A 26274-nucleotide genomic window follows, 5' to 3' on the forward strand; every position below is an offset into this window, starting at 1 on the left:
ATAGGTAATTATATATTAATACAAAAAATATTATATTATTGTATTTTAATGAAATAGAAGCAAAGTTCTAAAATTTTTCTTTTTTAGCAGAATTAAATAAAAAAATAAACTTGAAATTATTTTGGTTAACAATTGTGGATCACTAAATAGACAAGAATTGATTGTGATAGCATACAAATTGTAAAGATATAATTCATTAGCGAGACATGCATTCGCAATGAGTTGCCGCGTTCGAAACCACGAATACAACTATTAGAACATTACATTACGCAGCGACTAATGCCGCATATTTAATTACGCAATTTGAGAGCAGAATGGATGCGCGGATTACGCTCGTTTCGGTACGTTTCGTTTGTTTCGCGAACGCTACCTATTTACAATTCCGAAATAATTGCGCTGCGAACGATACTACACGCCGGAAAACCAAATTTCCACGTATATATAGATAAAACTAATCGCCGACATTAAATATTCTAATCCAGCATTAAATAATAAACTCACATATAGAATATATCACGAATAAAAATATAAATATAAACATTTGCTATGCAAACTAAAGTACTTTGCCTTCTACGGGTGATTTTTCTTTTGTAAACTTTGTTGCGCCGTATCTATTTTAAGACTCCGTTTTTGCATGCGTTTTTAGGGTGAAAGTGGAGCTCTAGTCGTACCTCACATCTCGGCGAATTTCGAATTACCTTTCGCGAGGAATTTATGGCGCTCCCGATAAAATTTAGTACGTGCGTTTTTCGCCTTTCGAGCTTCGGGGCGAAGGCGCCGGGAGCAAACGCGCTCGCGTAAAAAAATTGCAGCCACGGCTGTAAAAACACGAGCGAGTACAGCAAAAAAAGAAAAACCGGAACCGAAAGAAACTGTGTGTTTTTTTATTCTGCATTGCGTCCGTGCCTGCGGGCCACAATCTCCATGCGAAATTTGCGTTGAATCAATATCCAACAGCTACCGACAGGAAGCTATCAAAATATACAGCAATACAAAAGACGAAAAATACACAAAACGTTTAGTTTATAGTGTAAAATACTTAAGTATCTGTATATCACTTGTGGCACGTAAAAACTTTATCCCGCTCGTTAATAATTTACTGCTGGTTTACTAATTTACTAATCCGCTAATTCGCTAAATTTTGAAATTTTGGAATTTCCGCCACAACGCACATCGTCTCTTCTCATAAAACCATCTAATATGCAAGATACATCATTAAACTATACACGAACACAATAAGTGTACCCCGGGAGAACAACACCAGTACACGCTGTAAAGCACAGTGAAGTAAACCACTGCGCTTTAGTTATATGACGCGCTGCGCCTCGTCATTGGTGCGCGGTTAACGTAAGCGACGTTATCAGAGATTGGCCGGAAAGCAACGCGGGCGTTCGGCGAACGTTTACGATCGTTTGCGAACGATGCACGCGCATCCGGCGTATTTAAAACCAGCATCAAGTAATTTCGTGTAAGTTTATCAAGTTTATCGGTGAGCAAGCCGAGTATAAACTGCACGGGGGAAGGTATACGAGTCTCGGAAGTTCCATCATGTTATAACATAATTCTAGATGGTGGATTGAGGATGCTGGATGCGTGGATATATGCTGGATGATGAGTGAAGGATGCGCTGCGAGGACGCATGAAACCATGATGTATGATGCTTGAACCTACAGGATGCAAACTAACTGCTAACTGCTCATGGTGCTTCAGCATGAATAGCTGAGTAGGCTGAATGTGGCTAATTATAGAACAAGGATAGGTACTTGCAAAATATTAAACATTCGTGAACTAAACTAGTTTGTAAATGTATCAAAAATATGATTTTTATCAAAAATTACAAATTTTATTTTCAAGAAATAAAAAATGCAAATAATGTACTTTAGCGCCATCTAGAATTCAATTTTTGAACTATATTTATGATTAAATTTGAATACCAATTTTAATGTCTAATTAAATACTCTTAAATTCATTATTTTTAACATTTTAATAGTTATTCTCCTCTTCGAGGCAGAGACGAATCCAAAAAATCATAGATTATCAAAATCTGTCCAGCCGTTCGTGAGTTATAAGGGCTGTAACTAACATAATTTTGTTTTTTAGATATAAACATTATTTCTGCTAATATTTTTCAATTTTTTCCACTTTTTTGTGATAAAATGTTGCATTTTTAATTTAAAACCAATTTAATCATAAAAAATTACAACCTTTTCGTGAAATTCTCATTTGTTCTACGAGTATACAATAATACATTGAACTGTAGGAAATAAATGTCATGTTTGCGTTCGACAAGCGCAAAGCACTCACCGATACGAGCATCAAATTGCTCACGTATTATGTTAATGATTTGTTATCAATGTCAGCGTCGATATTAATATTTCCAATTCACCGCTGCCTCTACATCCACCTACAACAACAAGCAACGCGTTTGCCCCCAAAGCCTATAAAAGGGGTAGCTGTACTCGATGCTAGCTGCTACTGGTATATATTACGCACCTATTGACATTTGGCAGCGCCTCCATAATTCGAAATTCGTAACTCGTAATTTCTATTAGAGCGCTGCTCTGCTATCATGGCAATTTCACACGGACACACAAACACAGTGACACAGTGTTTTAAGCACGCGCGTGCTCGCGATACATGTGTATTATTGGTAATATATTTCGATATTAATGCGATGTAAGTGGAGGCAACGAATTCGCTGGAGGGCGCGCGTATTTAGGGCTTTAATGGCGGAGCAATCAGGTGAAATGCGATCGTCGTTCACGCGTAATCGCCTACATAATCATGCGGTGCGAAAACAGGCGATCAATTCTCAATTGGTTAATAAAATTGAAATTTTTAATTTTTAGTTGTGCTTTGTTCCTGTGGTTGATTACTGCCATAATATTGGACAACCCTAGTAGTAGTAATCTTGTACCTTGCTAGACCAACAAGTATACTCCGGCAAGCATATGTAAGCACTCGAGAATGCAGCAGCCGTAGTAATGTGCAACGCGGCGATGTGTCGAAGTTGCTCGCCGCCCCCTTGTTCACCTCTTGTTCGACGTGCGCTGTTAGTTTGGCCATGCTCTGTCCTGCTGGCCGAAGGTGACGGCCGATCGAGCACACCGTCCGAACACAACGAGCGCGCTCGTATTGTTGCAACAACAATGTGTAAACTTAATTATCGTAATTGTTGGCTGCAATTACGGTTAATTAATTTTATCGATTGCCTTCGAGAGCATAGTAGAGTCAGTCGTAATGAACAGATGTTTCGTTCGATTCGTATTTTGGTCCTCGTTAGAATATAATTGTGTATTTGTTGCAATTTGATTATTTTGTTATTTATTAAAATAAAATCAAATTGAATCTGCGGGTTATAATGGTATTCAAAAGTTTCTAGTATGGTTGAGTGTCGAGATAAAGCAAAGAATAAAGCGGGAATGAAAAAGGGAATTTAATTGGCAAAACTTAATTCCGAAATGAATATAAATTAAACACAGCCGGAAAAAAGTCGTTTCTTTATTACGGCGAATTATGCCGTTGGCAAACCGTAAACTTTCGAAAGTTTGCTGCCACAGAATGGAAAAATGAGTAAAATAAAGGAAAAATTAAAACAAGGGGAAAACCAAAGACGTATTATAATTAAACATTTGCGCCAGTTTTCCACGATTTCCAGACACAAAAAGTAGTACTTTATATACGGACGTTCGAGTCGTGCGTAATATCCATTATCTACGAGACGATGCTTGCACATGCGCAGTAGTGCAGTAATGTACGAGCAAATTTCGGTGAGTAAAGTCACCGTTTAGCCACTTGATACTCAATATACTATTATTGAAGCTTAAATCCGCAAATACGAATCAAACGAACTGAAAATCGAGAAATGGAACAGCAAACTATATCTCAACCTTATAATAATATGATTTCATACCATATATCTGTGGTCATTTGCATCCGGTAACAATATAATCCGATAAACCCGCTTAATAGACAACTAGCTTTAACCCGCGGCTTCGCTCGCGAATATCTAAAATAATGAAGTTGCTTCCGTACGCGTCTTTAGACACAGAAGAAGTAACAATGAAGTAGAATGGCGGGAAGTTTAAAATGGCTGAAAGTATAGTCTATGGAAGTATGGTGTACAGTCTCCATAGTGTAGTCAATTGGATTTGATGTTGACGTAGCTGTCAGTAATACAGTGTGATGGTACTATAGTACTTAGGTTTGAGCTTCATTGCTGGAATGCTAGATGGCGTTAAAGTAGTCAAATAGCCAGATGCGGAGGTATTATTGGCTAAACAATTTCTTTATTTTATTTAAAAAATATTTTTTTATTAAATAAAAAGTAGCCTATAACAATTCGGGGACCACTAAGAATATGTGTACAAATTTTCATGATGATCGGCTAAGTAGTTTTTGAGTGAAAGTGTAACAAACATTAGGACTTTCGCATTTATAATATTTGTAGGAATAATATAAAGTAAATAGAAACAATATTGCATCAGGTTGATCCTATACCAAATATCTATCCTACTAAGCAATCAAAGAAATAAATTGTACATACATTACCCGTTGCAATAACCTAAAACTACACCAAACATTCAAGATAATTACAAATTAATCTCCGCTGTGTTTGGTATTAAATGAAATCTGTTTGATTTCGACGATTAGTGTCCGACCAAACACAAACATTTTTATATCTGTAATCTCTAAATTGATAATATAACCACATCTAAATATTCGGTCAGGCAATCGTAATAACCGTAATTGCCCTAAATGTCCCCCGGCAGCAAGTTAGCGATATCTAAAAGCGTGCGAATGTCCGAGCTTTGGCTCTCCGGGGATTTTCGAATTCAATTTGGGTCGTAGTCGCAAAGTGCATTGTCTCGTCCCACTCACCCTCCGCGCCTAAATATGTACCTACGTGTTTCAAACGTTTCAAATACCGCATTTGTGGGCATGCTCAAAACGTCGCACAAAACTAATTATACCCGAAGAAATTCCACGAAAATAATTAATTCCCGAAATAACGCACACACCAATTGCCAGACGTACGTACAACAAATCAAAATATAATTCAAAGTTTTCCAACATCGCGCTATTTATCACCTAGAAAGTAATTTTAATAAATGATTTACATAATTAATTAAACCGAAAGGGATAATTGACAGGCACTCGACTCGGGCGCGTGACATGCGACGCGTCTCGCGACAAAACAAAGAACCGACGCCGACACGTCGCGAACGCTTCGGAATAACATAAATTTCACAACACTACAGATGAGCTGCGAGGATATATGTGTGAGTAAAGTGTAAATGTGTATAAGATAAAGATAACACGGATGCGCACATCGTTATCTATACATTTTCGCATGCTAGTATTGTAGATTGTATCGCTTATGCCGGTTTTAAAACGGGTTTATATATAAAATAGTGTCCGCAGATGTTTTGCGGGTGTATGCGAGAGACCGTTCAAGTTTCTGGCATGCCAGTGAATGTTTGCGAACACCTTTGTTGGTTGTGTCTCGTCGGATGTGTCGCAAACGAGGCAATTTATAAAGGAATATAATTCACGTCAACCAAGATTGATTAACACCGAGTCTGGCCACTATTTTACCTCCTTTTGCAAACAAAACTACATAACCTAACTTTTGATTCAGTGCAAAATTACTTTTCATCCGAATAAAGTCATTTAAAACACAAAAAAATTAATTTAAAATTAATGCTAGTTATCAATTGAGGTTATGTTGGTAAATGACCGCTATTTTTGGGTTTATAGCGAAATGAAACAGAATGAAAATGAAGAGAGGCACAAATGAAGGTAAAGCTGCTTTGTTCCTCAAAGTGTCGACATGACGTGCCGGATGAAACGTCGTATTTAATTAAACGCACATTTTACGCAGCGGCGCACAATTATAATTAATATTTCGCGCGACGTTTGACGCCCGAGCGGCCCACATCACGCCAGCGCAACAAAAACGTCAGACGCGTGTACATAACCACAAACTTACGCCTTACCTATGTGAATGTAAATTAAAGTTTTCAAGTGTCAATCTAATTTGTGGTTATGTTGATGTAAAAGTTTACTACAGAAAGCAATTTACTTCGATCGCTGCCGGTGATTATGTTTATATTTTTTGTGCGACGAGAAAAACGTTTCGGAAAAGCTCTGGCAATTGGTCGGAGTGGTTCAAAGACCCATTTTACTAATTAACGATTAAATGCGAGCACAATGCGCGCCCGTACAAAAGGAGAATAAAATCGATAATCAAACAAACACGAAAATAGACGGCGAAACAAGGCGAATAATTTCCTGCGTTCGTTTTATTCAAGCAGCGCCGCGTGCTTTATTCTTTTTTTCCATTTTGTTCTCGCGACGAAAAGCCCACGCGAGCTTTGCTACCTCTCTCTGTGTGGCGTTTTTAGGGCTTTCGAACGAATAACAATGAAAAGCATAAAGCGGAATCCTATAAAATACTGTCATTCAGGAAATTAATTCACTACAATGAAAGCTTAAGCAAAAAAAACTACGAAAATAAAATCACGAAATATGCGCAACCAACTATACACAAATGAATAACTAATATGCATGTTTTTCGGCATGTTGCGATGAATTAACACGAGCGCAAGAAGCGTTGAATTTTGTCTTACAAAAACAGCACAACAAGCCAACCAAAGCGGTGGCGCTGCGCACCGAACGAAAACAAAACCCCAAGTGCCACTTGTTAGTGTGGCTGCCGAGCTTTTGCTACTTTTGTAGCGCATAGAAATTTGCGCGGCGCCTGCGAGTGCGCTCACAAAAACGCTAAACATCTGTAAAGTTCTATTATGGCGACGCGGACGCGCAAGAAAACTCAACTTCGAATAACGTGGATGGTTTGGAGCGCGCGGTGCGCTGGATAACAACGGGAGGCGGTTATTGTGCGCCGCATTGTGTCGACGAACCGCTGGGGCGGCGAGGCAACCGGCGCGCCCGTTGTCGGCAATGACGGCAATTAAAGCCTATGGAAAGTAAGCTGTTTGGCTTTTGCCCCGCGCCTCCACCATCCACTTCGTGCCCGATGAGGGTTCGACTAGCAACCCAACGAGTTTCCACGAGCATATAATAACGATTTCATGTTACTAAACTGATTATACAACATCATTTTTGGAATGTCTTTCTCTTTTTTTATTTAATTAAAAACAAGATAAAATCAAGTTTGTTTAAATTTTAAAAAATCAACAAAAACATGCAAATTCTTTATTCATGAAAATCCACATCCGCGTAAAGTGCGCCTCTAAAAGCCAGGAATAAAAGAAAACGAAATTAAATGGAATTGAGATTGAAATTGTGATGAGACGGCGAGTCGCGTCGCGCAACGTCGGCCACAATGCACGGATGAAAGATAAATTAATATTTAAATTTAATATCGGCGCAACGCACAACTCCTGATGCTTCAGGATACAAAAAAAGAAGAAAACATGTCATCATATTCTTTTGTACTAAGCAAATAATAAAATTATGATTTTTTCATGACCAAAACACAAAAAAATCATAATTAATTTAAATTTCTACTTATCATTCGGTATATTATGATTCCACGATGGGTTTGGTAACTTACCTGGAAACAAACAAACAACATAAATTAATATTACCATGAATATTTATTATCATTAAATTAATTAAAATTAAACTTTTCTATTTATAGCGCTGTATTTCATGCATGTTAAATGTAATAAACTATTATTTTGTTGAGAAGCAGTAAAACAACAAGTAGACAATTGAAAAATGTGAATAGAATAAAAGTGATACCGCCCATTAATTTTCTTGTCTTGCATTGTCTTGTTTCTCAAAGCGTTTTTAAAATGTGCGCTAGTGTAAGTAGTGTACTCGTAGTTGCAGTTTTAGTCGTATCTTTTAATTCAAATTATTGTTTGTCATCGTGTGAGTAACTTGATGTAATGACTCTTGGACATGCGAAATGGTTGGATGTATGTAAATGTAAACGTTTTCTGGAACTTGTTACATTCCTAAGTAATTAGCAATCAGTCATTATGAATATTTATTAAATATTAATATTTAATTGCGATAAAATCATAATTACTAGCATTTGATATATATTTTAATAGGGCAGCGCGAAAAATGAATAGTAAATGTGAAAAAATTAAGTTTTTGACACGTGGAGAGCAGAGAAAATGAATAAAATATTTTTTTTGTTGTTATATGAAATATTTTTGGTTTTGCGCAAACATTTTCTTGCAAAAATTTAAAATTTATAGACAAGAAAGTTGTTAAAATATATTGGCAAGAGCTGAATTCGAAAAAATGGAGAAAAAAAAAATTAAAAACTGTTTTAAACCTTATAATACTTGAATATAACATTATTTTAAAGCCACTAGGCTCAGAAAAAAAGAAAAAATTAGAAAATTCAAAAATTTTCGTATTTTTTGTATTTCTGACGTCGTAAAAGGAAAATATTTGAAATTATCTCAGGAAATACTTTGCAAATTAAAATATTTATGTGTTTTCCCCGTAAATTTGCACGATTCAAGTGCTCGCAATTTATTTGTAAAAACATTGAAAAAAACTATTTGGAACAAGTTTTTGTAAGATGCAACACAAAATTTGCAAATTTTTGCAAAAAAATCAAACATTTTAAAAATACGACAAAAAAACCGTTTTTCAAGTCTTCCAACAAAACGCGCTCTTAATATCTATTGAAAACCTGTCAAACCATCTTGTTAACATTAAAAGTTATACCATTGACAGCTTTATACTCGACTAAACCTGTCATATCATTTTCACACTAATCCGATATTAATTTCCATCTTAATATTCAAATGAAACATTCATACGCGTGCGATTATTCACGACGCCGAGAATAACCCGCATTTATTAAGCCACTACGAATACTCTAATACTCTAATATAATATTATACATTTAGTGAGTCGGATCTTACTCATATTCATACTACTACTCTCCTACTCTACGGCCGAGCGCGTTGAGCTGCAAACGACGGCGCCGAAAGAAGTTATCTGCTATTTAAACCCGCTTTATATGCGAGCGCGCTCGAATTGCGCGCGTTAAGTGCGCATAAAAGCGCAAATTAAATAATTATGTTAATCAGAACACGCGCGCGCGCGCGCGTACAGACTCACGATTCCTGCATTCGTTATGTCAGGTATTCCGAAACTAGCGTTTTTCTATTTTTAGCGGCAAGTTTGTAGATACGAGTATTTCGTTCGGGTTGTTGTCGGTGGAAATTGCATCATTTGCAGTGCTCATTGAGTCGATGAGTTGCAAAATGCTCACAAATGATTGAACATGAATCGTTAACGAGAGTAATAATTGATGAGGATTCGCATTGAATGCAATAATTGTCCAATTAAATAGTCTTTAAGTAAAAAATCGTTGATTTAAGATTTAGCAAACAATGGCGATGCAAATGTCGGTGAATATGCATTCTGCACGCACTTAAACCTTGTTTTGAAATAATCTTGAGCGGCAATCTTAATTATTGCGGTAGGTATGAATGCGGCTTGGAATATTTGAAATACTCAACGTTTGGCACTCGAAGAATGAACGGAATAATGTTGATGTGTTAATCTGATTAAATGCTACATATTTTTCATTCATAAAAATATAATACAACGAATGATTTCTTAGAGAGTTCAACTTTTGTATGTTAATTGAAATGTCAATTGGGTTGCATACTTTCTGCAATAGTAAAACCAATTTATAAGAATAAATTCTCAATTCATTTATACGCAGAGGCAGAAATACCGTATACTGTAATATCGTGGTAACCTTGTCGCAAAACAGTTTGGTTTGGGTTGTTATCATGTCAATATCTTTCACGGACAAAATCGTGTAACGAAATATTCCAACCTGCAAATAATTGTAAAGAAAATACAAGTTTAAACATCATCCTTGCATGAAAATACCTCAAAATACATACCTGATGCAAGCACACATAATTAACTTCCTAATTGGAATGAATCTGGCACTACACAGCAACTTTTAACACTAAAAATTAACAATTTAACACGCGAATAAAATCACGATGAACGTGATGCACGCGGGAACGCGGTACTCTGCCGCGCGCATCACTCACACGCAGTTGCGTACAACTTAAAACGAAAACAATCGCAGCGTGTCGAACTTGAACGACATTTAAATTTAATTCTCACAATAACCGCAACCTTAAATACACCAATAAACAATATCGATTCATTATCGATATACTATCTATATTTATCACATTGACTCATTGATGAAGTAATGAATATTCATCCAATACTCAAATACGAGTACAAAACGTGTGAAACTTGTTTCATCGTACGTTTGCAGCCAGTGCCCGAAGCACTGAGAGTAAAATACATTGTACTGCAATGCAATGCCGACGCAGTCAACCCAACGACAGGTTAAATTAACTGCACATAAATGAATGTAAATGTTTCATTAGATTTAAATAATACGCGCGTATATTTCTTTCCGTACGATATTACGATATTTCCACACGACTCCACACACTTTCATGGCGAATTTTATGCACTTTATAGAAGGATATTTCAATACTTGTATTAAAGCAAAACTTTTCAATTAACTTCATAAACACTTTAGGCGTCATATTTTTTACATAAATGTTCACTTGTATTAGTATTAGTATAGTCATTCAAGTAGACGTAGACGTAAATGAAATGAAATGAAATGTGTAGTATAATATTCTATTGCCTCACTTTATTTCACTTGAAATTGCTTGACCTGACTTTGCTTTTAACAAAAACTGACCATTACCGTCACACTTTTTGAGCTTTGCAGTGAGTTTTGGTTCGGCGACACGTTTGTTTCATGCGTGAATGCTTGGTTGGTTTAATGGTGATGGTTTTAAGGCACGGCTCAATTAAGTGTGAAAATTGTGTGAAAGGGAATTGAAATCAAAGAGTTGAGAACTTATTTTATGCATAATCGGCGAGTTTTACAACTTTGCATTATTTGAACAGTAAATTAACGATATAAATCATGTTTTTTATCAGTATATTAACTCTAAGACTAATAAAATTGATTTTTGACAGCAAATTATCTAAATGTTTGAAATAAACGTGAAAATTTCATAAAAATACATTTTTGGAGTTAAAATCAATTATATCACTCAAAAACTTGTTCAAAAGACAGGAAATTTAATTATTTAATATTATTATTTTTGAATGCATAATTTGCAAAAGTTTTAGAAAATTTGGAATTTTTCTACAATTTTTTGATTTTTTTTTCTACAAAAAAAAAATTAATTTTTTTCAATCAGATTCTTCTTTGTCCATATTAAAATTAGTAAAAAATGTATAAAAGTATACATAATCATATAACAGCATTCCATAAAACTAGTAAAAATTTGTTAAACGTTAATGAATTATTGCCTCAATCAATGGAATTTATTTCGTGCGTGTTTGAGTAATTTTTGAGACAAAATTCAGATTGAGATTAAGCAGATTACAAAGTGTGATCGGTGTCATCATTGGAATGCTGGAATTTCTGATTTATCTTCATTTTCTTCTCCATGTCCACTTTCAAAATTTTATAGACATGTTTATTATAATATATTCCTACTAAAAACTAAAAATATGAAATTAATTAATAATATTTCTACACATACAAAAAATACTAATAATACCGGTTTGAAGATTGCGCATTTGAATTTATTATGTAATTAAATAAAAATATTATTTTAAAGTTTTACCATTTACCTCCATCTTCATCTCCATCTTTATCAAAATACGCCATATGCTGTGTATTTACATAACAGTAGAGATGATTACACCGCAGATACGCAATAAATAAAAGAAGTAAACCGACTGCAACTGGAAATTCGAGTCTGACGCGCGTTTTATTCACCTTTTATGCATATTTATTTCGTATAAAAATATACGAGTAGACGCGTGCGCTGCGATGACAATAACTTGCCGACTTGCACGTCGGCGGACGTTTTCAGGTAGATTCCGTGTATCCGAGTGCATTTCTTGGTAATTTACGAAACGCCCACACGATTCCAATCATGCGATCAATGAAAATCGAATAAAACGCCACTACAATTCATCCGAAAATCGAATCGTAGCTATTCGAGCAGATAAAAATTGAAACTAATAAAAATGCAATTCGATTGAAATATTGACAAATATTGAGGATTATTCCACGACTACTCGACAAGCAAATATATAAGATTATTACTATATCAATATTATGACATGTGTATGCAAATTGAGTAAGTAGGCAACCAAATATACTTTTATAACAGGTTTTATTCATTTTACGATATTATTTTTAAAAATTGCGTATTTTATGAAGGATAAAATATTTTTTTATAGATAACATGATTAATGATGATATTTTTTGAGTGAGTTATAATACACACTCGTAAAAATGCCGAAAAAAGTGCGTTATTCAATTTAAAAGTTAAAATTTACAGCCGTTGCGCACATTCGGACATTGTTGAGGGTATGATGTGAGTAGTGTGTTTTGCCACGGAAAATTTAATCGAATGTTGTGAGCGCGCCGTGCGGATTATTAATTTATTGCATTTATTCGACGCGTTGCGATGCGCGGATGATTAAAAACGGATTTTTCGAGCGTGGCGATTCGCGGATTCCGCCCGGCGCGTATGCACAATGATCAACATCAACAGAAATGAATGCGCCATTCGTTAAACAATCACCACTACTGAAACGCTTTGTGATTTTTTTTCTCGTTGTGAAAAGTTGACATTTCGAATGAATTACGAGCGCATGAGAATATATGCAGTGGTAATAAATAGTGCGCATGCGTATCCTTTGACATAACACATTATACACAGTGGGCGTGGTACCCGATACTAATAATCAAATAATTTTGGAAAATTTCATATTTTTTGATGCTGTAAAATGAATTATCAGGTTTTACATGATATCAATTAAGTCCGTATTCAATTTGGTTTAATTTAATAGAGCCTTTTTTAATTATACGTGAACATAATCAACTCGCCGAAATTATTAATAACACGAATATGATGGAAAGCGAAAAACGTAAAACTACACGGGTAAAATGAGAACTAGACGCGCAACAATATTTGTTTTGTAATTTTAAATTCATGAAGCACCCACGCATCCCGTTGCGCCCGACGTAATTTTAATTACGGCGAAATTATTGTATATATCAATTAATTTTCGAGCAAAGGGCCGTGGGGCGGTGCGATGTGGCGTAAATAATTTTAATTGCTTTTCGTAAAAATTCGCCAAGTGAAAACTTCGCATGTAATTTACATGATCCATTTGTTGAGAGCTTTTTATTTATAGATGGAGCCACTTAGCGGTGAAACTTGGGCGGCTTTTTGTGTTTGTGTTTTTGAGTGATTTTTGACAGCACCGTGGTGGAAAAAACATGCAAATATTTTTACGCCAACAGTTTTGCAATATGAAATTTGCATGATCCGCGCAATGCACGCTCGCAATAAAAATATCGAGAAAATGCACGAACAAGAGCAATATGGCAGCGCTGCACGCCTCGGCACTTTGATAAAGCAACACAGTCGCCCGACAAATATGAATAAAGCATTAAAACAAATGGCTGGATAAATATTCGAACAGTGTGAGGACTTGATACTGAGAATTCTACTAGTACTCATGTATGTGCTATTCAAACAGGAATTTAAATTTCATGAGAAAAATAATTGTAGATTAATAAATGGTTGGAAAGTGGAAACTCGTATGTTTTATATTTGTTTAATGTGTGTTTTGTCGGTTGTCGTCGATGTGAAGTTGCGCTCATTGTTCCCGGTGACAATGTCCTCGTATTGAGTGGGGTATAATGGCGGATAATGGCGGACGACGCGAGGATACAACCATCAGAAAGTTACCGAAAATTCAACGTGACCCAACTCGACTAAACACGAATTCATACCCATTTCACATCCATACAAAATATTTATATTCGTTTTTCTAGTGTAAAATTGTGGTTATGTAAATTATGCAACCAAATATACAATGCGTTCAAAATATTTTTTTGACTTAAAATTTTTTTGGAAATATTTTTAAACAGCTTGTATATTTGTAGTTTGTGACACCTATAATGTATAACAAAGCCCTTTCGAGACGGTTTGAAGGGGCCGAAAACCGTCCTGATGGTTCCCATCGTGTGCACTTTAAACGAGACGCGCGAACGAGGCGAGAATCAATTTCGCATCGTCAATCAGACGGGCGCCGCCACCGCCGCCGAACGTATGTTATTGAAACCGCCGGCGCCTCGCGTACGACGCATTTAACAAGAACTGCGGTGAGCGCCAGGCGCAGAGACACCGCCCGAAATGAACGCACCAACACCTTCGACGTGGAGAATTGCGCCTTCAACTGCACACTCATACCGCATAGTGAGAAGTTTTCCAAAAGGAATTTAATTATGTACTTGACATAATACATTTTAAATAAGTACTTAATTTTATGTTTTTGAAAATTTTAAAATTTAAGTACGGACCTGTTAATGAATAGCTTAGAAATTTGTTACCTAACCTCAATTTTAGACTATATTCATTTAGTAATACGTTTTTATAATGAAATTCAATGAATAAAAGCTGTATATTTGGTTGCATATTAAACTTTTTACGTATTGATTTGTTAAAATCACTTTTAAAAACTTTAATTAATAAAAACAAAAACCAATAATTAAAAAATGATGTGGTAGTTACACAATGCTAAAATTAGTTTATAACTTTTGCTTTTATGTAAAATTTCACTACTTTTCGATTATTTGCAGTTTTTTCTTTCTCGTTTAACGACGATTGACTTTTCGCAAATTTTCCGCTCATTCCTGAATTACCCTTTTAATTGCTGGTAATAACAAAAGTCCAAACACTCGTACTCGTATGCGCTCGTAAATTTTTAATTGATTGAATGATTTCAACTTTTTCCCTATTCATGCAAAAATACCATAAAACTAGTAACTTTATTACCTACTTATGAAACAAAAAAATTCATTGCGATCGAATAAAAACGTGTTACTTTTATATCACGTGATAAAACGCCCTAAAACATAACAAAATGGTACATTATAGATTTTATTGTTAATTAGAAATTTTACTAATAGCACGCATGGGGTTCTCGTCCATTATGTGACGGCGCGCATGGATTATTAATGATAAAGCGCTTAATGATGTAATTAATCAAAGCCTCTCGGATATCACGCAAAGTACTAAAAATATTAACGTTTTAATATGCTTCATTTCGCTTTGACTATTTCCTTTTTTCATCGTCTAACCCTATGTTTCATAACGATACAATTTGAATCATTACATTTTTATGTAATTTCAAAAACGACCTGTAATTATCCAGCTAATATTTATAGCATCATTAAAATATCAATTAATAAATCAATTTTTATTTTATTCTTTACTAAAATCACATTTTACTTTATTATAAAATCAATAGATGGCGTTTGCAGTTGATGGAAGTTGAAAGTAACGCCATCTGTTACGCACGAGTTGAGAATGACAATTAAATACCGATTTTTATTTCCCGCTGGGTTTTATCAACCGATTTGTCCCAGTTCCACCTTTGAATCGCATCGAAGCGCTGCTTCGCAAACGTTTGTTCATTCGATGTGCCCGTGCGCGCTACGTGCGAGAAAGCCGGAGAAACGCAATAATACAAAGTAAACCTTTAAACCCTCATGATGTATTGTCGAGATTAATCTTTAATCATTCCTCCTTTCTCGGCGGCTCGTCGCGTCTCCTTTCTTTAGCCTTCGTGCGCGCTGCGGTTTGTTTTTCTTCTTCTCTGCCTCTTGGGTTTTTTTCCAATCGGGCAGGCTGCACACGGGAGTAAATCATCGATCCGATGGACCGAGAGCGCCGAAAATCTTCGGAGAGACTGTCATGAATGTGGCATCCAATCGCAATCGCACAACACACGTATATTCGGTCGTATTTTTAGGTTATACCAACTCTTTCACACTCCAAAGGAGTCAGTTATTCTTGAGTAGAGTAAAAGTAGGGTTACCATAAGTAGATTATTGATATATTATAACATATAGATAAAAAAAATAGAAATTTGAGAAAAATTGTATATTGAGGATCAAGTGCGCTAAGTGACATTTTAACCACGTTTAGTGACGTGATGTAAATGCTACTTTTTCTACTTTTAGTTTATTTTTTAGTTTAGGTTTTTGTACTTGAGCTTTGAATTCCACCCCGTGACTAAAACCCGTGACTAAAGTACTTTAGTCATGACCGTGATTAAAGTGTGACTTTTCATGTCTCGAAACCGTAAAAAAAGTAATTCTTTAAAAGTGGAAGTAGAAAATAATTCTTAAAAGCAAAAAATTCAATTCTTCTAGCGTCACTGTTAGTAAATCTATAAAAACATTTAATGGCTGGAGCTTACAGTCGAGCCTCACTATTATTGTCAGCACTAAAAGCAATAAATCAAATTGAAGTTCAAAAAATATTTCCATTACCTTCGCCGTTTATTATATATAGAAATATGATTTTCAATCCATTCTATTTTATAAACCAGTATTTATTTGTCGGTTTCCTTCACCAGCGACTGTTTTACTCTGAAATGGAACGAAAGCAACGATTGATTGAATTTTCCGCCGAGTCATTAAAGTATTCATTTGTTCATCCACCGCCCAATGGTCTATCATCAATATCTTCCAAGTCTTTCAACAGATAAATATTTATCTACGTCCCATGACCAGGTGTATTCTATTTCGGAATTCTATTCAAAATTACTGTAATAGTTGAATCATTTTCCTACGGGTATCATTTGGAGTAATCATTAATGTATTTCACCAAAGCGAGAAGCTTTTGTTTTTCTATGTAAGTTGGAATGCTGGAATGTGGAAGAAATGAAAAAGTGTAGACACGTCGCGCACGTTTGTCGAGCGTATTGCGTGCGAGATTAAAAATCTATTCATTGATCATAGCGACGCGTCGCGCGTGATCGGAATGTTTGATGCTTACATCGGCATCGACAAAGCTTGAAAACTTTCAACGTTCAACGTTAAAGCATTGGAACTTTTCAGTAAATCACAAAAAATAGCTAAAAACAGTTTTGATAGTAGTTGCATACATAGGTTATGTTGTATAGGTGAGCAGTACGCGCATAACCTCAATTTCCGAAGCGCTGGAAATTCAGTGATTGTGTATTTCTGTAATTTTGTGATTCTAAAGCTTTTGGCTCGCAGCGAGTTGTGTTGTCCAAGTCCCATTCGATAAATTGGCCGCCATGTACTTTATTTATTATCGAAACTTGTCCAAAACTCTGCTTGCTTTGGCTCTACGGCTGCCGCTAACATCAGATTCGCTCGCGTCTCCAGTTTCTAACAACTAGTTGCCTCGCAGTTGCTCACTGCTCGTGGTCGCCGGCTTTGCAGCCTTTTCGATTAATTGTAAATCGGCCGTATCTCATCCAGCCCTGCTGCCTCACACTAGCCGCCAGCTAGACTAATATCACAATCGGGGCATCCACATCGTATTGTTTCCGCTGCTGGGCGAGGAGGCCATCAAAGGTTGTTATTTCCAATTTAGTAACATCTCCAAACGAGGGTTGTAGTAATTTCTAATTTGTAATTTCCCAATCCGAATTTGTAATTTAGAACGTTCCAATTGCAAACTTGTAATTTCAGATTCCAAAGCATCGATGTATTAAGGCTACGTCGCAAGGAGTGGATTCGTGCACATTTTAATAGTTTATACAAACATTGAAATGTTAGACTATTGGAACCAAGCGGTACTAAAATCACAAAACTAATATCGTCTCAAACTAAACTGTCTCAAAACTTTGCCAACTGCGATATCTCAATTACATCGAAACATATTGTTGGGTACAAAATTCAAAAATATTATTATCTACTGTAATATATGGTATATTAAGTATCAAGTGTGCTAAGTGGCACTTTAATCACGTTTAGTGATGTCTGTTTCTTCTATTTCTACTTATTTCTTCGTTCTCGTGACTAAAAGCCGTGTCTAAAGTATTTTAGTCACGACCGTGATTAAAGTAACACTTTTTGTATTTAAAAACCGTGTAAAAAGCGGTGCTTTGAATGTGGAAGTAGAAAACTGTAATATAGAGTCCGAGGGTCTTGGCAAATTGAAATATTAATCACTTAATTCTAGGATTGGACTTGACTTGACTTAACCCGCCTTGATTTTCATTCTGCGTCTTCCATGCAGCGTAATTTAATTTTATGAATACTAAATACCTCCGCCGGTCGCAAGCGCCGAGTAAAAATTTAAATTTGCATGAAAATCTTTGCTGTCCCACGCGCAAAGGGAATTAAATATCTCTCGCTGTAGCTTGATCTTTCTTTTTCGTGCAATATTCCGTTTGCCTGTCCATTGGAAAATTACCAAGCCAAAGCGACGCGAGCGTTAATAAAACTAATTAATATTTACTAGCGAACTAAATTAACAACGTAAAAAATCCAAGCTTATTTCATGCACGCCAAGATATAACTTTCTTTGAAAGATGAAAAGTGCATGCAGATAAAAAAAAAATTATCCATTTGTGAAAACACTTGCATAAAGTTTGATTTCAGCTCGGAATGAAAATTTCATATTTTCTGTTTTTGGTTCACGGTTTACATGAAGATATTTTGTTGGATAATGCAAATATGGGCGTCTGCAGACGTCACCCCTTTCTCTAGGATGAAAATCCTCCACGCTATTCGAATAGTGCGGACGTAGCCGCATGAAAAATTCATAATCCGCAATTTTTGGCGAAGCAATCTGTATGTTAAGCGCAGCACGCCGCGCGAGCACGCATTGATATCGGTTTAGGACGTTTGTAGGCCCGGGCCTCTTATCAAAACCCTAACCTATATTATACATCCGTAGGTAATGCCGAGGTGGGTGGGGCTGAGAACGAAACGCAGGCACATATCACGATCAGCGGATCGTTGAGGATGTCGAGGGCACGTTTTGGCCCAGATACGTGTTTCGCCCTTCCTCGGTTTTTTCCTACTAGGTTTACAGTGAAGAAGAGATAGGTATAGGGGAAGAGGGGAAGATGGCGAGACGCAAACGATTTCTTTCCCTTTTCTGGTTGCTCTATTGCCTTACATTCCAGTGAGTTGGTGTAGGTGCAGGGTTTGCGGATTTTCTTTTGGTGGAGATGACGATATCTGCATGTATATCGCAAGGGGCGGCAGTGCTTCGACAATGATGAGCACTTGGGTTGAATATTGCTGTATATTGGGAAGCAAAAATGTTTTTGTCAAGAGGCAGAATAGGAAAATATTGCTGAAACTGCGATTTTTGAAAAAAGCCGACTTAGAAGCGACAGTAGGTACATTTTTGTCCTATAATAAGGAATTAATTTGTTATAGATATTGTACTAATATTTGCTAATATTGGGCTTTATACAGTAGAAAAAATCCAACTCGGGACCATTTTTAATTTATTTTTATTCGCACTATTTCAGCTTTTTATGACGATTCGAAAATTCTAGAAAAACGGTAAAAATTCTGTTATTTTTACCGTTTTTGGTGCAAAACTACTTTGCAAAATCACGTTTTACTCAAATCGCAAAACATTCCCAGGCTAGAATTTAGTGTGATGCAATTTTTCACTAAAAATTTTGTAATTATTAAAAATTCAGTTATTTTTTCAAAATTTAATATTTTTTGCCAAAAATACTTTTAAAATTCAACTAAAAAACCTAGACAACTGTTTATTCTGCTATTTTTGATCTACCAAATTGCTTTTCAATTTTGTTGTTAGAATATCTTCAAAATTCACTTAGAAAATCTAAAAAAATCAAGAAAATGTTCAAAAATTACAAAACTTCCTAATTTTTGCTAAATTATTAGGAAAATATGTTTTGAAAAACTTTCAACGCCCCAAACCACTCTAATATGTTATAAATGACGCCAAATAACTTATATATTTACATATTTCCCCACAACAATACCTGATTGAGGCGTAGGCGTGTCTATAAAAATGATTGAGCAATCGTTTCGCGGCGCGCTAATGCAAAAAACGCGTCCGCCAATGATTAGCATTATATCACGACAAAAAATCAACTAATTCCACCGCAAATCTACATCCAATAGAGAAAACACCTCAACTCAACCCATGCTGAGCCAATCTCAATATTACTCTATTGGTATGCTAATATACACAGTGTTCCTCTACACCCAAACAATAAATATCCGCAATTGTAACTAATGATGATTTTATCACAAACATATTGTATGTAATGCATTTCGGAAAGGGTTGAAACTGGGTGGGTTCGACGAGTTGTGTGCTATTAGGTCGACGGCGCGTAATTTCTCCCTTGATAAAATGCCTCGGAACCATGCATAACACGTTTTGACAGATTCCAACATTAGCTCGCGAGATCACTCAAGATAAGCGGCTTTCCACCTGGCGCCGTCGCTACCGCATGTTCCTTGGGCGCGCGCGCACGCGATCTGATAATGCGGGTAACACTTAAGGTAAGAGAATGCGGAATGCCCGAGACCGCACCACGCCGAGACTACCCCGAACCCCCGACGAAGGAATGAACTAATAATTCAGGTTTAAAGTAAAATTATGATGACTGCTAATGTGCTTTCTGGCGGCCGCAATCTGCTGAATTTCGAAAATCTTAGAAATTCACAAGGAGGAGCAACTCACTTCCGGTTTCCATCAACGCAGGTATTTCCGGATGTTTTGGAATTAGTTAAATATTAAACGTTGTATGTTTTTTTCCTGCGTTTCGGGGAAACACTCAGATTTATCAAAACAAATAAATCTCGACATGTTTACGTGTTTCGATTAAATTATTCAAGTTGTAAATCAAAGAGCATAAATCCCGAGTGAAAAACTGCATCACACTAAATTCTAACCGCTGGAAAGTTTTCTGATTTGAGTAAAACATGATTTTGCAAAGTGGTTTTGCACCAATACATGAAAAACGACAAAATCTTCTATCGTTTCTGTAGAATTTACAAAATCGCAATAAAAGGCTGAAAGAGTACGAATAAAAGAAATTAGAAATTGTCCCGAGTTGGATTTTTTCTTCGGTGAAGTTTGCTAGTGTTTTTTTCGCGGGCGCAGTTTCCGGCAATCTCAAAGGCGGCGAGTTTTAGCCCTTTTTTTCATCGCTCCGTGCCCGGCTCTCCGCGGCGTCCGTTCATGAATATATATGACGAATTTCTGCGGGTAATAAATTACAATAAAATATTTTCCTTACATTCCACTTTATTTTACAACCCTCGCGAGGCTGTGCGCGCCCACAACGAAATTGCGCACAGAAAAATAAAAGCACAAAGAGATGAAACGAGCAATGCGAAAAAATTGTCAAAGAAACCAAGCGCAGAACAAAAGATAAGATTTGCACAACTTCATCCGGTATGAAAGAATACAAATCTTAATATATAAACACTTTTGGACCAAAAAAAAAAGAAAATCAATCAAAGTATTAACATTTAATGATAAAATTCTAAGATTTTTTTCCAGGAGGAGATTCAGGTCAAAATAAACGTCGGATGACAGACGATGGACACAATTGAGGGAAAAGAATCACGACAATGCCTCATCCTACTCATCCGGTCGCCGGACAAATACTTTTGTGCGTAATATCCTTGTGCGTTGTATCCTTAAACGATGCCTTTTATTCCTTTCTATCGCAACAAAGGCTAAAAATCTAATTACACACGTATAAAAAGCAAAGAAAGTGGTCTCGCACGCGCGCGCTAAGGCTAAAAGCAGGAACAAACAAGCAAAAAAAGATGAAAAAGGATGAGGATAACTAACAATTCAAGGAACGCATTAATAAAATCTCTTTCTCGTTTCCATTTCATTCCTTTTCGACTTTTTCGGGCATTTTTTATTATCGCGTGGAATTTCAAGATCTATTTGTTGAATACCAAACATTATTGGATTCATTTAATTATTTAATTTTAACAAAAGAGGAAAAAACGCCTTTTAAATAACGAGGTAATTATTTTTTTAATGTTTTAAGCAAAGTCTGACGTCGTAATTCGTTAAAAATGTAAACGCTTCATAAATTTCCGTTTTTGCTGCGCGGGAAGTACGGAAATATAAGGTCCAACAAAACGTCTTTGTACTCACATTGTTGTGAAAATTAGCTATTAAGTGGCGGGCCTCGTTGAGGAATTTTTATTTTATTTTATGCTCCTGCAGGAAACCGAGCACGGAAACGACAACGCTTCTTTAAGGCGCCCGTTTTTAAGAGCACGAGTAAAAGTAGAAGTACAAGCATCAGCACAATGGGCCAGGCAGTATCGGCTTGCGATGACTACAATGTTAAGAAATTGGTTAGCGTCTTGTTCAAAGTGCTTAATCTGCAGTAAAAGAACGAAAGTTTAATCAGGAAACGCCTCACAAAAATAAATTTTTTAACGTCCATCTTGAAAGCATCACTTTTTCAATGGTTTCCAGGCATAAAAAGTGAGAATTTAATCACGAACAGCCAAAACAGTGATTAAAGTACTTTAGTCATGGGTTTTAGCCACGGAAATAAACTTGATAATAAAAACAATTTTTAAATTTAAAATTCTAAACGTGGAATTATAGAGTGATTATAGTTAAAGGGTCGTTTAGCGCACTAGACATTTAATATACTATTATGACTATCCACCGTTTTTAATACTTTTGAGATACTTGATGACCAGAGTACGTTGTGCGTGTATACAAAACTGGACATTAATAATTCCATGTGAATGTTTGTTGATAAAAGCAGAGAACAGAAAGGCAACCCTCTCAGATAATGATGATGATGGCTAATACGCCTCGGACGCCACGAGTAATAATCCCCCTTACACAAAGCCAAAAAGACCATCGTTAGAGTATCACCAATCCCTACCTACTCGCATAAACCTCTATGCACTAGTGGAGATGCATAACTGCAAAACTCCAGTAACGCATATTAAGTAACTCCATTTATTTCGTTTTAGTAATTCCTAGTGTACTTTATCAGCTTTTCTGCAGAACAAGAAGCGTAGGTGGTCGTAAATACACGGGGGTGCTGAATATATCATATACCATGTGTTTATCATAATTTTTGTAGTGTTAAATATAATTTTTTGTAATTATTTGAACACACTGTATATTTGGGGAATATTAGTTACCTGATGGCTGATGGAGGCACGAGTCATCAAACAATGCGCAAAGTAATAAGACCATGATGACGCTGCGATGATGGCGATGGCAAAAAACGGTAGATTTATGTTAATAAACCCGGGCCGGTTGGCGGCGGTGTTGCCACGCCCGCCCCTTCCTTGGTTTGCCGCCTCATGACCCCCGGTATACACACACCTTGCGCATTTGCGCCGCATTAAATTGTTACCGCGTTACTTTTTGCGCTTAATGATCCGTGGATGTGAATGTGGCCAAACGTACCGGCACCTCCACCAATTTTTACTTCCTTTTTTTCCTGACTTAGGTGGGGGCATATTTTGTTTTGTGTGTGGGGCGACGAAGACGGTGGAATGTATAAAATATAAAGTAATGTAATAATAAGGTGAGAAAGCTTGCGAGGAGCGGTTATCAGTCATACTTATGAGCCGGCGGGTTTATATTCATCAAGTTCGCACCTCGCCTTGTTCGACGGATGAATTCGCGAAAAACAGAGTATACGAGTATAGCAACGGCTGTACAAACGCGCCCGATGAGTTTTCTGCTCGTCAGACGAACGTTGATATCTGAAATAATGCGCATCACGCCGGCGATATTTATAATCCGGGCGGGTTCAATTTTTCATCTGTTATGTGACCTGGATGAGTAAATAAAAATAAAAGGTTTGTATTCTTTTTGTTTTTGGGAAATTTATTTAATATTTGAGGTCATTTATTACGTATTAAAACGTTTAGATGAATTGAAATTTAAAAAAAAAGTTTGACTGACGTTTCGTGGCATTTTATACGGTTTTGTGCTGCTCCGTAGGCAATTGCGCAGACGCAAGCTCCGCCCCGTAAATAATACCCGTAGAAAATAGATATTACTCACGGTTTTGCCGTCCGTTTAAAAAGTACCACTTTTGGGTCTAAAAACCGTCGAAAAACAGGCGCTTTACAGGTAGAAGTAAAAAAAACTTATATTTTAAGTTACATTCTCAAAAATCCATTTTTTTAGCGAAACGAGCAAAAAAGCAATTTTTTAGCAAATTATTTTTATTTCAACCTCGAAACACATTCCTAAATGATTTTAACATAATATAATATTCATTGAATCTAGTAAAACGAATTAATTTCTAAATGTTAATTCAAATGTCATGTCCATCTCAATTTGACAGCAAACGGATATTAATTGTCTATGTGTCTATTTTGAGTTGCACATAAGCTATAATTTATAAAGGAAAAACCGTTCAATTAAAATGAACATTTATGATGTAAATTCACAATTCGTTTGGGATCCACTTTAATTTTATAGCTATTGTTAGAGATTCGAAGTACCATACTCATTTATTGAATGCTGTAGACTTAGCAAATTAACAAAAGCATAAATAAATCTATTAAATCACGATTTAGACGAGGAATTGCAGAATAGTTATTTTATGCGTAACGTTGTGTCCTTGTCAGTAACGCGGCACAGAGAGTGATTAAAGTGTTACACGTATACTTGACCGCAAACATGTAATTACCATAGATGATGATGATTTACTGCATTAGAATGCTAATTGTTTTATACTACCATATGCAGTATAAAATCAACCAGCATACGTTTAATGAATGTTGGATTAGTAATCAAATAATTTTTTACTTACTACTTGAATGTTTGTTGTAGAATATCAGGGAAAAATGAATGAATTTGACTTACCTAGAAAAAAGAGAGACATAAATTAGTATACATATCCTTATAATGTGATAAATATTGTATTATGATTTTTTTGTTTGTTTGTTACGCTTTCACGCGGAAACTATTCAGCCGATCATCATGAAAATTTGTACAAATCTTCTCAAAGATATTATAAAGAACATAGGAAGCTTTTTATTTAAAAAATAATAATATTTTTCTTGAAAAATTGAAAAAATCTGAAAAATTTGATTTGAAAAGCATTAATCGATAAACTCAAAACAATATTGCGTCTTTAGTTCCATCCAAAAATTCTCAGTCAAGCAAAAAAGAAAATATCAACACCAGCAAAGTAGGGAGAAAATCATAGTATTAAATTACAATTAATTATTTAATTTATTTTGAAGTATTGTAGGCGTATATTTTCGATGTTTTATACATGTTTGGATAAGAAGCATGTGATCCTGTATCAATATCGATAAGGTACTTTCTTGTATACATAATGTAGTAAGCCCGACCTGGGTCGAGGTTTTCGGCCCCGAAAAGCCTTGCTGCCCGCAGTGATCGCACTCCGACTGGTATAATGTGTGATGGTTATCATGTGTGGGAAGAAAAATCAGAAATCGATAAGCTTTATACGAGTATGTTTTAGTAGCTACTTACAGGTCATATTGGTTTATTATTAACAAATTACTGTATATTTATTTATTTTTATTTCGATATGTTACTTATGACAACGAATATTCTAAAAATATAACCTCAATTTTCCTTTGTGGCAAAATATTTGTATCCAATTAATTATTTTCTGCATTTCTATTCTGCATTTGGAATATTGAAATTTGTTTATTACATCTTTTGAAGGAAGATATTGAAATTTATTAATATTGCATATGTGACTGCAACTTGTAACAAGCTATTCTATATTTACGTACGAATACAAGTAATTCCAACGCAACCTAACATCAATTTAACTTTACATTTGAATGAGTCCATATATTGATATCAAATATTCTTGCAATATAGATGAATCTAGGATGTTGACTATAACCTAATGTAATAATCTATTGCGTTTCAAATATCAATCATATACATCTCTTTATCTACTACTACTGGATTATTTAATCCAGAATCTATATCACAATATTTTATCAATAAATAATGAAAAATTTACATTAAATAACAACTTTAATATTCAATAAATAGTTGTAAATCATAATATTTGTTAAAATTTGAATTAACGCCTTTGAAGTTAAGTGAACGCGAATAGCAACTCTCCTGTATATAAAACAAAGTGATGTTAGTTACAACATGCATAACTTAAGAACAAGTGGACAGATTTTGATGATCTGTGATTTATTTGATTTGTTATTGTCTAGAAAAGTAGAATAATTATTAAAATTTAAAAAAATATATTTTACTACGAGTTACACACAAAAATGTAATTTTTTACCTCCTAAACTAACAATTCCTGAAAAATATCATTTTCATTTCTACTTCTCTATATTTTAGAACATAATTGGCTTGTTTTTTTAAGTAATTCTAGAATTCG

At 35.5% G+C, this 26274-nt stretch overlaps 1 protein-coding gene across 4 annotated transcripts in view; it reads right to left on the reverse strand.

Moving 5' to 3' along the window:
* The window catches only part of side-IV (sidestep IV), a 110662-nt gene that overhangs the window by 62311 nt on the left and 22077 nt on the right, over nucleotides 1-26274 (reverse strand). Inside the window, exon 1 of one of the 4 annotated variants that reach the window (XM_065312003.1) lies at nucleotides 9921-10035. The exons of the other annotated variants lie outside the window; for them this stretch is intronic. The gene's annotated coding sequence lies outside the window, so the exon portion shown is untranslated. Of the gene's footprint in view, nucleotides 1-9920; nucleotides 10036-26274 lie in introns of those variants that run through there. 4 annotated transcript variants of the gene reach the window in all.

The sequence above is a fragment of the Atheta coriaria genome, unplaced genomic scaffold, assembly GCF_025399875.1.
Source record: "Atheta coriaria isolate IRGN ID8LTWV9N9 unplaced genomic scaffold, Caltech_Dcor_3.1 hic_scaffold_9_pilon, whole genome shotgun sequence".
Lineage (NCBI taxonomy): Eukaryota > Metazoa > Arthropoda > Insecta > Coleoptera > Staphylinidae > Dalotia > Dalotia coriaria.